We start from the raw sequence: 14,846 nt of genomic DNA, 5'->3' as shown, positions 1-14,846 counted from the left end.
TTCGTCTCCCGGTTCTGGAGGGAATTTTGTAGACAGATTGGGGCCTCTGCTAGTCTGTCATCTGGTTTTCATCCTCAGACCAATGGGCAGTGTGAGCGGGCCAACCAGGATCTAGGTAGAATGCTCCGCTGTCTAGCTTCCAACAATCCGAGTTCCTGGTGTCAGCAGCTCTCCTGGGCAGAATACGCCCATAACACCCTTCCTGCGGCCGCGTCAGGTATGTCCCCTTTTGAGTGTGCTGTTGGTTATAATCCACCGGTTCCATCCGCCCTGGCTTTCGTCCAGCGCTGCCGTCGCACCTGGGAGAGAGTCAGGAGGATTTTAGTCCAAGCCTCTGACAGAACCAAGGCTGCAGCTGATCGTCGCCGGTCCTCTCCTCCTACCTATGTGTGTGGTCAACGGGTTTGGCTCTCTACCAAGGATCTGCCTCTCCGGGCGCCTTCTCGTAAGCTGGCACCCAGATTCATTGGGCCTTTCCGCATCACCAAGGTGGTTAGTCAGGCTCAAGCTCCCTCCTACTCTTGGTCAGGTTCACCCGGTGTTTCATGTTTCCAGGGTCAAGCCTGTGTTCTCTTCCCCCCTTAATCCTGCTTGCAGTCGCCCCACCCCCCCACCCCCTCGTCTTGTGGATGGATCTCCTACCTATACGGTTAAGAGATTACTCGATGAGCGGCGCCGCGGCAGGGGGTTTCAGTATCTTGTGGACTGGGAGGGGTATGGTCCAGAGGAGAGGTGTTGGGTGCCGTCCCGGGACATTCTGGACCGTTCGTTGATTGAGGACTTCCGGCGGCATCGAGGTAGGCCCCTTCCTAGAGCGCCAGGTGACGCTCCTGGGAGGGGGGGTACTGTCGGGTCTCGGGGCTAATCACCTGTCTTTTTGGTGTGGGTGTGTGTGTTGGGATGGTGACTGCTCACCACGTCTGCCTGTTTGTGTTTTCCCCGCCTCCCTTGTTCCCCGTGGTTAACCATAATTGCTCGCCACCTGTTCTCTATGTCCTTCTAATTTTTTCCCCTTTATTATTCCCTGTGTTTCTCTGTCTATTGTCAGACTGTTGTTATTCGTTCCAATAGCTCCGATCATCCAGCAGTTCTTTGTACTCACCCTGTCGTGTCTTGTCCTCAGGCTCCAGTGTGTTTGGCTTATTTCTCTGCTCTAGTTCTTACAAGCCCAGAGCTCCTAGTAGCTTCAGCTGTTCATCCTGTCACTACGAGTGAATCCTGTGAAACGTGACTCATCTGCTGTTCATCCTGTCACTACGAGTGAATCCTGTGAAACGTGACTCATCTGCTGTTCATCCTGTCACTACGAGTGAATCCTATGAAACGTGACTCATCTGCTGTTCATCCTGTCACTGCGAGTGAAACCTGTGGAGCGTGACTCTTTCTTCTCTGTCTCCGCTTTGTTAATAAAGCCTTGAGTTTACCCGCACCTGAATCCAGCCTGCTTTCTCTTGACATCAATATAATCAGTTTTTAGACTAATGAGAAAGCTTTGAGTTCGGAAACTTACAGGATGTTTTTAATGTACAATGACCTTTTATATGTCAAAGATCAATGGAATTTTGGTTTCCATGAGAGAATCGACCCTATTGTTCAACCACAAAGATCTTAAAAAGAGCCCAATCAAATAATTTGCCCCGCTGTTCCTGTTCTAAGCATATTGACAAATTTAGAAAAATATTTTTAGTAAAGAGAAAATGTAAAAGACTGCGTTGATTGTATGAAAAACAGATGAGATTAAAGTGAAAGGTGAAAGTGAAAGTCTGCTAACATTCTGGTTGAAACGTATCATCTACATTTTATATAATTTTTTTTTCAGGTCTGTAAAACGAACATGGTCCAGCACAATGGAGAAACATATGTTAGTATTGACACTAAGGTGCAGAGCGTAACTTTTGAACTTTGAACTTTTGATGGTTAGGGCTCACAGATCAGCCACGTCTGTTCATGGATGATCCATGAACCGTCTGATGCTGCAAACGTCAATCACAGCAACAACACAGTCAACATAATCAGTCATTATCTTACCGTTCTTCCTGTTGGTTTACACAACGCTGAAAGAGTTCGGTCTTCCTGTCGTGTCAAGACTGCATTAACAATGATCACAGATGTGTTAAAATGACTAAGTGTGAAATCATATTTAGAAATGTATATATCTGATTCAAATGCATTCACTGTAGTTAATATTTGAAGTTTAAAAAGTTAAATCCTGACCGTTTTTTCTGTATTTTTTGCAGATGCAGCACATCACAACTACAACTACAATCAGAGATCCAGCAGCAGCAGCAGAAATCAGCATTGTGTACAATAAAGGTAAACCCTGATCTGTAAAGGACAAAATGATTCTATCAGTCTAATCTCAAAAAAGACTGAGGTCTTGATGGTGGCTTATTTTTGTATCAGTAACAGAGATCAGCTCAGTAATTAATCATTAATAACACCACTGTCATACCTGATTGAATCTGACAGAGTTGAGTGATGTTGAGATGTGTGGTCTGGTTTGTGATGGGATTGTTGATCACACAGCTGTAGCTGTTTTTCTCCTGATATTCCACCTCCAGAGGTAGAGAGAGACTGATGCTGAGATCAGACACACTGATGCTGGACAATAAACTGTTTCCTTTGTACCAGGAGAGAGTCACATGACCCACATTCACCACTGAACACAACAATGAACAGTATGATGATGATGAAGATGATGAAGATTGTGAAGAGTTACTGCAGATGACAGGAACAGACAGACGAGCTGAAAACAGTATAAGATAAAGAGAAACTGTAAATCGTTCAGTGAATGTTTAGTGGACATAGTTAATGAAACAATAGTATTTGGAGCACACAATAATGACGTCTCTCACTCTCAGAAGAAAAGGTAAACAATTTGTCACTTGGGCAGGTTGTCATCTTTGTACCCAAAGAGTCCATATTGGTACCTTAAAGATACATATTAATACCTAAAGAGTACATATTAGTACCTAAGAGCTACAAAACTTTACCTTTTGAAAGGGTACCGCCCCAGTGACAGCTTTTGTACCTTTTTTTCTGAGATTGTACTCACCATAGACAGAAACGTAGAATTGTTTTGTTAAAAGATTTGCTCCATTTATCAGTAGTTTATAAAGTCCAGCGTGTTCAGTTCTGGTGTTTGTGATGGTCAGAGATCCAGTCTGTCTGTCCAGCTTCAGTCTGTCTCTGAATCTCCCATCAGGACCGTCATACGTGGAGAAGATTTGTTTGTTTCTATTCATGTACCCTATGAGGGACGTTTCAGATGTTCCAAACGCCCACACTGTTTTGCAGTCTCTGCATTCAGAAATGTCATTGTGTAAAGTGACTGAATCTCCTTCAGTCACTGACACTGACTTGCCAAACACACCTGAAGAACATAAATGTGGACAGATGAAAACTTTCTTTACTTTATAAAGCCTGCAATCAGCTGTAGATCAAGTGAACAACATCCAGAACAGCAGCAGATATTTAGGGTCTTAAACATCAATATTTAAATCAGTGTGGGAAGTTACACAATTTACATGATTAAAAAAAAATTCTACTTCAAAAGTACATTTAATTTAATTTAATTTAATTTTTCCAAACATTTACTAGACATTTGTGAGTGAAAACTATATATTTTATCATAAAATTAGATTTCCTTAATTCACTCTGTATTGACACACTTTATCCTGTGAATTTCCATGAATTCTGTAGCTGTGTATGATTACTGCTGAAGTATTTAAAAAAATATTTATGAGAAAGTGCTGAAGCCCTTGTAACCCTTGAAATTACTATGTGATAACAAAAGGTGCCTGATATTGGAAAGCAGCTTAGTTTAGGTTTTAGTTTATAACTTACCAGTCAGACGGCACCAGCACAAACAGAAGAAAATAATCACGTAAAACATTTCTTCAACAGTTTAGTGAACAGTCTGAACTAAGACTTCACCCAACCTGTTAATTTGCTTTGTTAGTCCTCTTCCAGCAGAGTTTGACCCTCCTAACGCAGATGTATATTTAGTAAATATAAAAAAAAAATATTGAGAAATACTAAGTTAAAACAGTACAGTACCAGTGTTATGGCTTTACTGCTTCTGATTCAAACTGAAAGTGGTTGTGGTGGGTTTTATTTGAAATGTCAGTGAAGGGGCTTCTTCCTGTCCTGCAGCTTTCTTTTATGATTCTTTACTCTACAGAAACCATGATAAGAAACAGTGTTTGACAGAAAGGGGGAGAAATAAAAGAAACACAGTGATCATATTAAGACCAAGATAAAGATTAAGATGGCGGCGCGTGCACATCAAAGTGTCTCTCCAGCTTTTGCAATTTTGCAGTATTATTCCTGCTCATCTCGGGTCTGTTCTTACTGAACAGCTTTGCTTTAACATCCTAAACCCGATGGAAGCTTTTGGATATCGGTGAGGACTTTTCCAACAGTTTTATCACCAATCTTTCGACTCATCCTTGAGATCGCCAGAACACCCGAGGCTATGCTCTCTACCCGGCCGGGCGGAAGTGCTTGCAAGCGGCGTCGAGATCATAAACAAAGGGCGAGGAAAGTGCAGAGGTCTAAGAGCTAAGCTAAAGCTAACACCGCTCCGGCTCTCTTTACCCAGTATTTTCCTCACTAATGTGTGGTCACTGGTGAACAAAATGGATGAGTTACGTCTTCACATCCCCACAGTAAGAGACTTTTGGACTGCAATGTAATGGTTTTCACAGAAACATCACTACACAGGGATGTACCCAATAATGCTATTGAGCTAGCTGGATGCTACACGCTCCAGGCAGATAGAACGGCAGATGACTCTGGCAAGACAAGAGGCGGTGGATTGTGCTTTAATGTCAACAAAGCTTGGTGTGCGAACACTGTCATTGTTGGGAGACACTGCTCAGCTAATCTAGAGTGTCTCATGGTTAAATGTAGACTGGTGACAGACGATTGGAATAAAATGCGCAGGGATGCATTTTGTCATCCGAAGGAGAGTGCAGTGAAAGAACCACACCTACCCCCACCTTTGGCGCGTCGACTTCCACCACAAACTGACGTGAGGAATCGGGGGCAATCCGAATGGGATCCGAAAAACAAAGTGGATCTTGAGTTTGGTAAATGCAGCTTTGACTACACTAGACCACCTGAACGCTGTTCGGGAAGTCAAGGTCGTAAAAATTGGCGAACCCCAGAAACCTCTCTAGGGCCTTATAGGGATCTAAACTTGGCTACCATGCAATCCATGTGCATTGCCTCGGATGAGATGATGTAACCTAGGAACGGAACAGACTGACATTTCTCAAAAAGCCCATTCTCTAGCAACCTCTGGAGCACTCATCTGACGTACTGAAAATACTCATATCAATATGTCATCCAGGCAGATATAAATGAACTGATGAAAGTGACGTGACAGACAACCAAGTATGGTGACCCATACTCAGAATTCGTGCCCTGCATTTAACCCATCCAAAGTGCACACACACACACAGCAGTGAACACACACACACTGTGAACACACAACCGGAGCAGTGGGCCATTTATTTTGCAGCACCCGGGAGCAGTTGGGGCTTCAGTGCCTTGCTCAAGGGCACCTCAGTCGTAGTATTGCCAGCCTGAGACTCAAACCCACAACCTTAGGGTTAGGAGTCATACTCTCCAACCACTAGGCCACGACTTCCCTCTGATCGACCATATCTCTCAGCACGTCATTGACGAGTGCTTGGAAGACCACAGGGGAGTTGGACAGTTATTTGGAGTTATTAATGCAGTCTTCCACTCATCCCCCTCCCTGATGAGGACCAAATGATAAGCATAACGTAAATCCAGTTTTGTGAATACAGATGCTCCCTGCAACCTCTCGAAGGTGGAAGACATCAACAACAAAGGATAGGTATTCTTTACTGTGATGTTATTCAGCCCTTGGTAATCAATGCAAGGTCGCAGAGAACCATCCTTCTTACCCATGAAAAAGAACCCCCCCCCCCCACACTGGAGAAGATAAAGGGTGAATAAAACCGATTTCTAGAGAATCAGAAATGTATTTCTCCATGTATTTCTCCATGGCTCAAGGAAAGTGAATGTAACTTGCCCTAAGGCTGAGACTTACCTGGTAGTAACTCTATAGCACAGTCATAGGGATAATGAGGAGGTAGAGAAGCAGCCCTGGACTTACTGAAAAACGAGGTACTCCTGGGGCATGGTTTATAAATTCACCGGCTCATCCTGCAACACGGAACTAGACACAGACGAACAGGCAGATACACGACAAGAGGCACAGCACTGATTACTCAAGCAGTGATGAAATTGTGACCCCAGTCAACCCTGGGATTGTGCTTGACCAGCCAGGGATGTCTGAGGACCATGGGAACCAGGGGAGAGTTGACAATGAAAAAGGCTAGCTCCTCAGTGTGGTTCCCAGATGTGACGAGGGTGATGTTGCTGGTGGTGTGTGAGATGGCAGAAAGTTCTTGTCTGTTCAGTGTGCTGACAGAAATCTTATGAGGAAGGGGGGTGATTGAAATAAGAATGTGAAAAGCAAGTGATTTGTCCATGAAATTACCCTCCGCCTCCACAGTCTCTTAAAAATGTCCAGATCCTCCACAGTAGAGGCAGAGTCCCTTCATCCTCCACCTCTCTCTCTCCTCCTGGAAAAGCCGAGCTCTACGAACCTGCATGGGTTCATGATCAAATATTGGACCAACCGCATTACCGCTGCTGGTTCTGTGATGCTCCAGGAACTTGCAAACCACTGTCGGACGAGTACGGCTCTCTAGTCGCTGTAACCGTGCATCCACCCGAAGCGCCAGATCGATGAGACCAGTAAGATCCGTGGGAAGCTCCAGCATGGAAATCTCCTTCTGAATGCAGTTGGCCAACCCATGCAGGAACCCATGCTTATCTGAAGGACATCACTGGACCCTTACTGGACCCCCTGCAGTTTGCGTACCAAGCAAACAGGTCCGTGGATGATGCAATCAACATGGCATTGCACTTCATCCTGCAACATCTGGACAAAACAGGGACTTATGTGAGGATCCTGTTTGTGGACTTTAGTTCGGCTTTCAACACCATCATCCCAACAACCCTCCAGACCAAACTGACCCAGCTCTCTGTTCCTAGCTCTATCTGTCAGTGGATCACCAGCTTTCTGACAGATAGGCAACAGTTAGTGAGACTGGGGAAATTCATGTCAAACAGCTGCTCCACCAACACTGGTGCCCCTCAGGGATGTGTTCTCTCCCCTCTGCTCTTCTCCCTGTACACCAACGACTGCACCTCTAAAGACCCCTCTGTCAAGCTCCTGAAGTTTGCAGACGACACTACAGTCATCGGCCTCATCCAGGACGGTGACGAGTCTGCTTACAGACAGGAGGTTGAGCAGCTGGCTGTCTGGTGCAGTCTTAACAACCTGGAGCTGAACACGCTCAAAACAGTGGAGATGACTGTGGACTTTAGGAGAAACCCCCCTGCACTTTCCCCACTCACCATCATGAACAGCACTGTGGCTGCAGTGGAGTCATTCAGATTCCTGGGAACCACCATCTCTCAGGACCTGAAGTGGGACAATCACATTGGCTCCATTGTGAAAAAAGCCCAACAAAGGTTGTACTTCCTTCGCCAGCTGAGGAAGTTTAACCTGCCACAGGAGCTGCTGAAACAGTTCTACTCAGCCGTCATTGAGTCAGTCCTGTGTACTTCAATTACTGTCTGGTTTGGTTCAGCTACAAAATCAGATATCAGAAGACTACAGAGAACTGTTCGGACTGCTGAAAGGATTATTGGTGCTCCCCTGCCCACCCTCCAAGAACTGTACACATCCAGAGTGAGGAAAAGGACTCAGAAAATCACTCTGGATCCCTCACATCCAAGTCACCCCATCTTTGAACTTTTGCCATCTGGCCGGCGCCTCAGAGCCGCAAATACAAGAACAGCAAGGCACAAGAATAGTTTCTTCCCCCAGGCAATCTACCTCATGAACAGTTAAATGTTTCCCACTTAAACTTATGCTTATGCAAAAATGTGCAATATCCTTATATTTATTTGTTACCCCTCCATCCTAGAACATTCCTGCATCTCACTCAATCCTATTCCATTATCATTTATAGCACAATTGTTTATACACTTATTTATTTGCCAATTTGTAATTCTCCCGTTAATTTTTTTTTTTTTTTTTTTTTTTTTTTTTATTTATTTTTTTTTTCTGTGTGTTGTTGTGTGTCTGTTTACTGGAAGCTTATGTCACTAAAAGAAATTCCTTGTATGCGCAAGCATACTTGGCAATAAAGCTCTTTCTGATTCTGATTCTGAACATGTCCCACTGTGCCTCCTTGTTCCATTTGCCCTCTGCAACTAGGGTGCATAACTCAATCAAATAGTCTGAAATGGGTCTCTCCCCCTGACGAAGCTCAACGAGTTGATGGGCTGCCTCACGTCCAGCCACCACGCAGTCGAAGACCTGTCTCATCTCCTTGGAGAGTGCTTGGACCGAGGCACAGCAGGGATCTTGATTCTCCCACACCGTTGTTCCCCACTGAGCCTCACGTTATGAACGCAGCATTATAACCAGGGCCATCTTTGACTGCTCGGTGGCGAACGTGAGTTGCTTTAGAGAGAAGAATAATGCACATTTAGTCAAAAAAACCTGCGTGCAGCAGCTGTACATGCTCATGATACAACCATTCTCCTAGAACTCACACTTTGCATTCAGTTAACAGATCCATACGAATCATGCATGAAATAAAAGATTATAAAGTAAACGATAGCTTTATTTGCTTTACAGATGAACTTGAAGTCATTCATTCATACGAGATGTTCAATAATAGATCATCTTTGACTCGGTAATGCAAGTTCATGATCCAATTTATGAACAGGTGATTCTTTTGAGTAAATCTTTTTAAATAATCATTTATTTTGTTGAACGAAGGTACTGAGGTGCAGGGCTCATAAAATCACTAGCCTGACGTCCCAGGGCTATTGTGTTTTACAGTCAGGCTCCAAAATATATCACCTCCTGCCCGATGGGCTATCTTGAATAGTGATTCCTAACTTGATTCGCGTTGTTCACTCGCTTGAAGGGGTGAAACGGATCTTAGTTGATCGTTTGCACTTGTTTCTAAATCTTGAAGATTCAAGTATTTTAAACCATTCGTGCTGCACGCGCTGAGAGCTTCAGACAATGCACGTACCCAGAATTAATCATCTTTCGCGTATCGTAACTTCTGAACGAACACATACACACAAAATTATCTCAAAATAATTGTCTCTGCAAGTATTCTCATAAACACAGTCAGCTATGTTTTAAGTGTTAATGTTTACAGTGGCCTGCTGCTCAGAGAAATTTCACTGTACCGGATAAATCTGTCTCTCTCTCTCTGTAAATTAGACGACCTGAAAGGGGGCCTGTTTCAAGATACGCAATGGAATAGACCAAACTAGACAGGGAGGGAAAGCAAAACACTCACATGCAAACAAAACACACTCTTTGTCGCTTGATCGACCTCACTCATCCATTTGCATTGAAAAGAGATGTAATATTATGATGTCCGTGTAACAACGTACAAACTTCATATTCATCGGGACGAAGGAGGCGGGAACCGGCAGACAATCAAATCAAACTTTAATTACAAAATGAAGACAAACAAATAAAAAGCAAACACAAACTAAAGCCCAGGCCTGGTCCTCTCTCGTCCGTCACTGTCGTCGCTCCTGTTTTATATCCTTCCATCTCCTCCGTGGGACTCGAGACCAGTGGGTCGAGCAGATGTCGCTCATTTCCAATCATTCCACCGGCCTCGCCTCTGTTCCCACGTCTCTCTTGGATCTCCTCCGCGGTGCCTGGCGGTGGTACTGGACGGCCCTCGGCGGACGGCACGACACTCCTCCGCCGCCCGGTGGACGGCGATGGCTCCTCCGGTTCTGGGCAGCCGGCAGGAGTCCCCCTTTCCCTGCTCCTCTCCGTTCAGGTGGAGGGCAGCAGGCTCACTCCAGCCCAGCGCCTCGAGCGTCCATGGTGGCACACTCCCTCGCCTGCTCGATGGCACCGCGGATTTAACCACTGCGGCGAGGGATCTTTCAGCAGCGCGTCCCTCCTTCTCCAGGGTTTTGGCACCACTGTAACAACATACAAACTTCATATTTATCGGGACGAAGGAGGCGGGAACAAGCGGACAATCAAATCAAAGTTTAATTACTAAATGAAGACATATATATATATATATATATATATATTTGTGTACCGGGTAGGCCGGCCCAAATTGACCAGCGGCCCACCGGTAAAAGTCCCGGTGCTCCAGATGGTCAGTCCGCCCCTGCATTTAGTCAAAAACACTCTACAAAAGTTCGACTCACTGGCATACACCTCCGGAGCAGGTAGACGAGGCTCATGCTAGTGATTGCCTCTCGGAGGGGTGGGGAGACCAGGTAGTGTGGGTGGCGCAGTGGGCACACAAAGCTGTTGATGGTGATTGGTGAGCTTGGACACCTGCGCTGCCAAGGTTTGCACTGTTTGACCCTTAGCCGCCATTTGCTTCTTTTAATGTTCCATACAAGCTGTGTTGTTGACCAGGAACTCTCTCAACTCAGCCACAGTCGCTGAATCCAGCAATGGTCAGATCGTTCTGTCAGGATAAATAAGGAGGATTCAGTAGCAAGTGAAATCTCAGTTCTTTATTGAGGAAACCAAGAGTTCTAGCGGTGGGTCAGACAGAAGCAAGTACACGATGGTGCTCTCCTGGCAGCACAGGGACGCAGATGGGCAACCAGTCTTCCGTGGAACACGAGGAACGGAACGACCATGAAGACAACACAGGAACCAGGACAATAATGTCGGAACAAGACAGCCAGGGACAGGATGATTAACACAAAACTCCAAACGATCTGAGAAAGATCGGGAAGTGAGATGGGAACATATATAGGGGTGGTGTTAGCGCAGTGGATAAGACGCATGCCTGTGGTGTGGGAGACCCGGGTTCGAATCCACTGTGAACCGCCAGTGTGTCCCTGAGCAAGACACTTAACCCCTAGTTGCTCCAGAGGTGTGCGACCTCTGACATATATAGCAATTGTAAGTCGCTTTGGATAAAAGCGTCAGCTAAATGTAAATGTAAATATAGGCCGGTGAAAGTGACTGTAACTGTCGGTGGTGATTAGGTGAGTAATTATCAGTGGCCATGCCTCCAATACAACCAAACACCCAAAAAGAGCACCAGTGAATTCAAGAACCAAGACACCATTTCATGTGAATCCGCTAAATCATTGCAACAAGTCTGTGTTGGCTGAATTAATTTGGCAGCTTTTACAGTATTTACAGACAAAACATTAAAAGATGTAGATGTGGTCATTTTATAATAAATCCATAAGATGTATGTGAAAAACTAGAGTTGAAATAACAGCTGCAGCCAATGATTGATCCTCTGCTGCCATCTCCTGCTTATAATAGTAAGTCTTTGTTTTCCACCAAATTGCTAAATTTTTCATGTCATCTTCATGAATGAAGTGAATTTTAAAAGTGAAGATGTAGATTTTAAAAAGAATTAAGGCTTTAAAATGGTATAAGATTTTAAAAATGTGTTAATGATTATGAAGGTAAGTTACTGATTATCAAGAATATCATTATGATGTCATTTAAGAGATATCATCACTAGCTATTATGTTATGACAGTGTTTGTCAGAATTTAAATGTACAGTTAAGTGTCTAGGCATTCTTCTGGGATTACCAGGCTCGGCATATAAAATTTTATGCTGTTAAATAACATAAAACTGAATGTTAATGCCACTGTCATTATTTATTTTGTTTCTCAGTTACTGATTATAAAGTCTGTGAGAGTCTCTACATATGTATATCACAAATAAAATGAGCTTCCCCAGAAATTTACGAGCTGGCTTATTTTCATACTGAAGTTCTTAAGAAAGCTCTGTGCATATGATCAATTGTTTCAACAAAACAATCCTGAAAAATGAACACCGCTACATGACTGGTCTTCATGAGCCAAAGGAAGCCCATGTCACACCCATCTTTATTTCTCTGCATTGGCTACCGGATGTGGTTTTTTTAGCAAGTTCATGCTTGCTTGCAGACAGAATAGCCTACACCCTTCGACCTTTGCTAGATCTCTTTTGGGGAAGTCGTGGCCTAATGGTTAGAGAGTCGGACTCCCAATCGAAAGGTTGTGAGTTCGAGTCCCGGGCCGGCAGGAATTGTGGGTGGGGGGAGTGCATGTACAGTTCTCTCTTCACCTTCAATAACATGACTTAGGTGCCCTTGAGCAAGGCATCGAACTCCCAACTGCTCCCCGGGCGCTGCAGCATAAATGGCTGCCCACTGCTCCGGGTGTGTGCTCACAGTGTGTGTGTGTGTGTGTTCACTGCTCTGTGTGTGTGCACTTTGGATGGGTTAAACGCAGAGCACAAATTCCGAGTATGGGTCACCATACTTGGCTGAATGTCACTTCACTTTCATCTTATGAGTCTCATCCCCTTCAGATGCTTCAAATTGGTAGGTGAGCAACACCTCGTGGTACCTTCACAAAGAGGCACAAAATCACTTTCCAGAACCTTCTCATTCTCTGTTCCTTGCTGGTGTAATAATCTTCCCAGCCCTATCCAGAACACGAATGTTTATTTTATTTTCCCCCCCACACTGTGAAAGTCAATGGGGACCAGAAACTGTTTGATTACCCAAATTCATCAAAAAATAAAAATGAAAAACTTGAAAAACTTGAGTGTGATGACAGAATTTTCAGTTTTGGCTGAACTATACATTTAAATGCAACCTGCTGAAAAAAATAAAAATAAAATCTTCCTTGATGCATTCACTATTACTTGTGCTTGTTGTATTCCACCTTATGGCAGCTACTTTGGATAAACAAATAAAATAAAATAAAAACATCTAAATAAACAATTTTCTCATTGCATTTAATAAAACATTATGATTTTTACACACATATTATTGCATAAAAATGTGTTAGTTTTTCAGTGAAAGCAGTACTTTCCAGTTGAGCAGTGACTGCTGCTTAAAGTCCACCTGATGGAGCCAATCATCAGGTTATCATGCAAATGAAAGGTATGGCAGCCTATCAGTAAAATCAATTATAAGTCATGGGAAATATGAGCAATATACGTGTAAGAGTACAAATGTATACGTGGTGAAGGATGTGTGTATTATGTGCACTGATCTTGTTGGAGGTTTAAATATGTGTATATTTGTATTTGTGGAAATTTGTGTGTATTATGTGTAGCCTACTACAGTACTCAATTACCACAATTAAAAAAATGAATCTGAATCTATCAGTCAGTCAGTTAGGTTTAGCAGTGACTGTCTGCCTTTATTGTTAATGATTTACATATATCTCCAACATGTGCTGGGTGTAGTTGTTGTTGAAATGCTGTTAGCTACGATGTGCTTGATGATGATGTGATGAAATTATGTGCTTGTGCTACATTTGTCAACATATCTAGCTGAACAATCCGTGTGTGATACTGTAAGCCACTATGCAGTGCACTTTATATTTTGTTACATTTGCTAAAAGAATAAAACGAGCATTAAAAGGACAGACAAAAGTGCACAATAAAGGGTGGATCAATGTTTAATGGATAATGAATGTAAAGTTTCATATGATAAACTAAAAATAAATAATTTAAGTTGAGTTTCTGGATGCTGTGCTAATGGTGAACTAATACATTAAAACAAAATTCACAATAACACCAAAATGTACAAAAAATAGCTAAAACAAATCAATCCTGGCAGAGGATAAGAGAGAATAAACCCCAAATTGTAAGACACTGTCGTGTCTGAGCTCTAGCATCAGTTCCAGTAGATACAGTATTTGATCATCGCTTTTTGGGGACATTTTCATACACAGCATCTGTCTTTGGTTTCTGCAAAGAAACACACACTCAATCAGGAATCTTGCTGATGTGACAGGCAATAACAGTTAAGCATTAATAATCTCTGAATAACCTTATTTTCTTATAACAAGACCTTAGTAATTCTTTAAAAAATATTTACTTTAAAATTCCATAAAGTAAATGAACCTTTTATTTTCCATATTTTGTTTTTAAAGGTCTTGTACACTAAAAGGTTTATTTTTCGCAAAGCATACTCTGCTAACAGCCTATTGAAGGTGTTTTTAAACTGCTACTGCAGAACAGATGCTAACATGACATCAAACATCGCATTTATGTTTTTTTCACAGGTTCTGACGGTTTCTCACAGCAGAGCATGGCTGAGAATGATTTCTTTGTCTTTCACAAAGAAGCAGCAACAAAGATACAGTGTTGCAGCACGTCTACAAATCAACCAATGACTAAAGCTAAAGCTGCACTTTACCACAGATGATCATAAACCACAGAGCAGCTCCAGCTCAAGACCAGACTCAGCACAGGTAACATGCCTTAATCTGAGTCTTTTTTTCTTCCCAATGAAAATCTGTATAACTGACTTTGTATGTATCCCATATTTTAAAATAAACCCATTTATTTATAGCTAACAGTTTACATATTTTAAACAAATTATTATTTAAATTAGTAGGCCACAGGCCACATCATGGGTTGGCTTTGGTGTCACAGTTAAATGTTTAAATGTTGGCTATAACCAATAGAGTTTGCCGCATCTGGTCTAAGCTCATTTGCAAAAATTGGAGCGCTTTATGGTTGCTGTCGCTTGTATCTGTGTTTCTCATTCAACTCAATGTTCGTTGTAGTTGCTAAAAGCTGTTAATGTGAACAGCCTGTAAACAAAATCTAATTCATTTCCAAGTGTTCATTTCTGTTTTCCGTGCCATCATTTCAGGGTGCCTTGTGTAGACAGCATCTAGATTACACACGTAGATCTGCAAGATGTCTTGCTTTTGACTTATCTGACTGAACTA

At 43.0% G+C, this 14,846-nt stretch overlaps 1 protein-coding gene and 1 long non-coding RNA gene across 2 annotated transcripts in view; one reads left to right on the top strand and one right to left on the bottom strand.

Annotated features, from left to right (window-relative positions):
* Positions 1-14,846, top strand: part of LOC132159346 (carcinoembryonic antigen-related cell adhesion molecule 1-like) — a 165,453-nt gene that overhangs the window by 115,413 nt on the left and 35,194 nt on the right. The window lies entirely within an intron of this gene.
* Positions 1,966-2,809, bottom strand: LOC132160365 (uncharacterized). Its single transcript, XR_009437987.1, has 3 exons — positions 2,453-2,809; positions 2,215-2,325; positions 1,966-2,087 (listed from the first exon to the last, which is right to left on the bottom strand). It is a non-coding gene; the product is annotated as an uncharacterized LOC132160365 (long non-coding RNA).

Source organism: Carassius carassius, chromosome 16, assembly GCF_963082965.1.
Source record: "Carassius carassius chromosome 16, fCarCar2.1, whole genome shotgun sequence".
In the NCBI taxonomy this organism is placed as follows: Eukaryota; Metazoa; Chordata; class Actinopteri; order Cypriniformes; family Cyprinidae; genus Carassius; species Carassius carassius.
The sequence above is the reverse complement of the archived record's forward strand: the minus strand, read 5'-3'. Positions and strand labels throughout refer to the sequence as shown.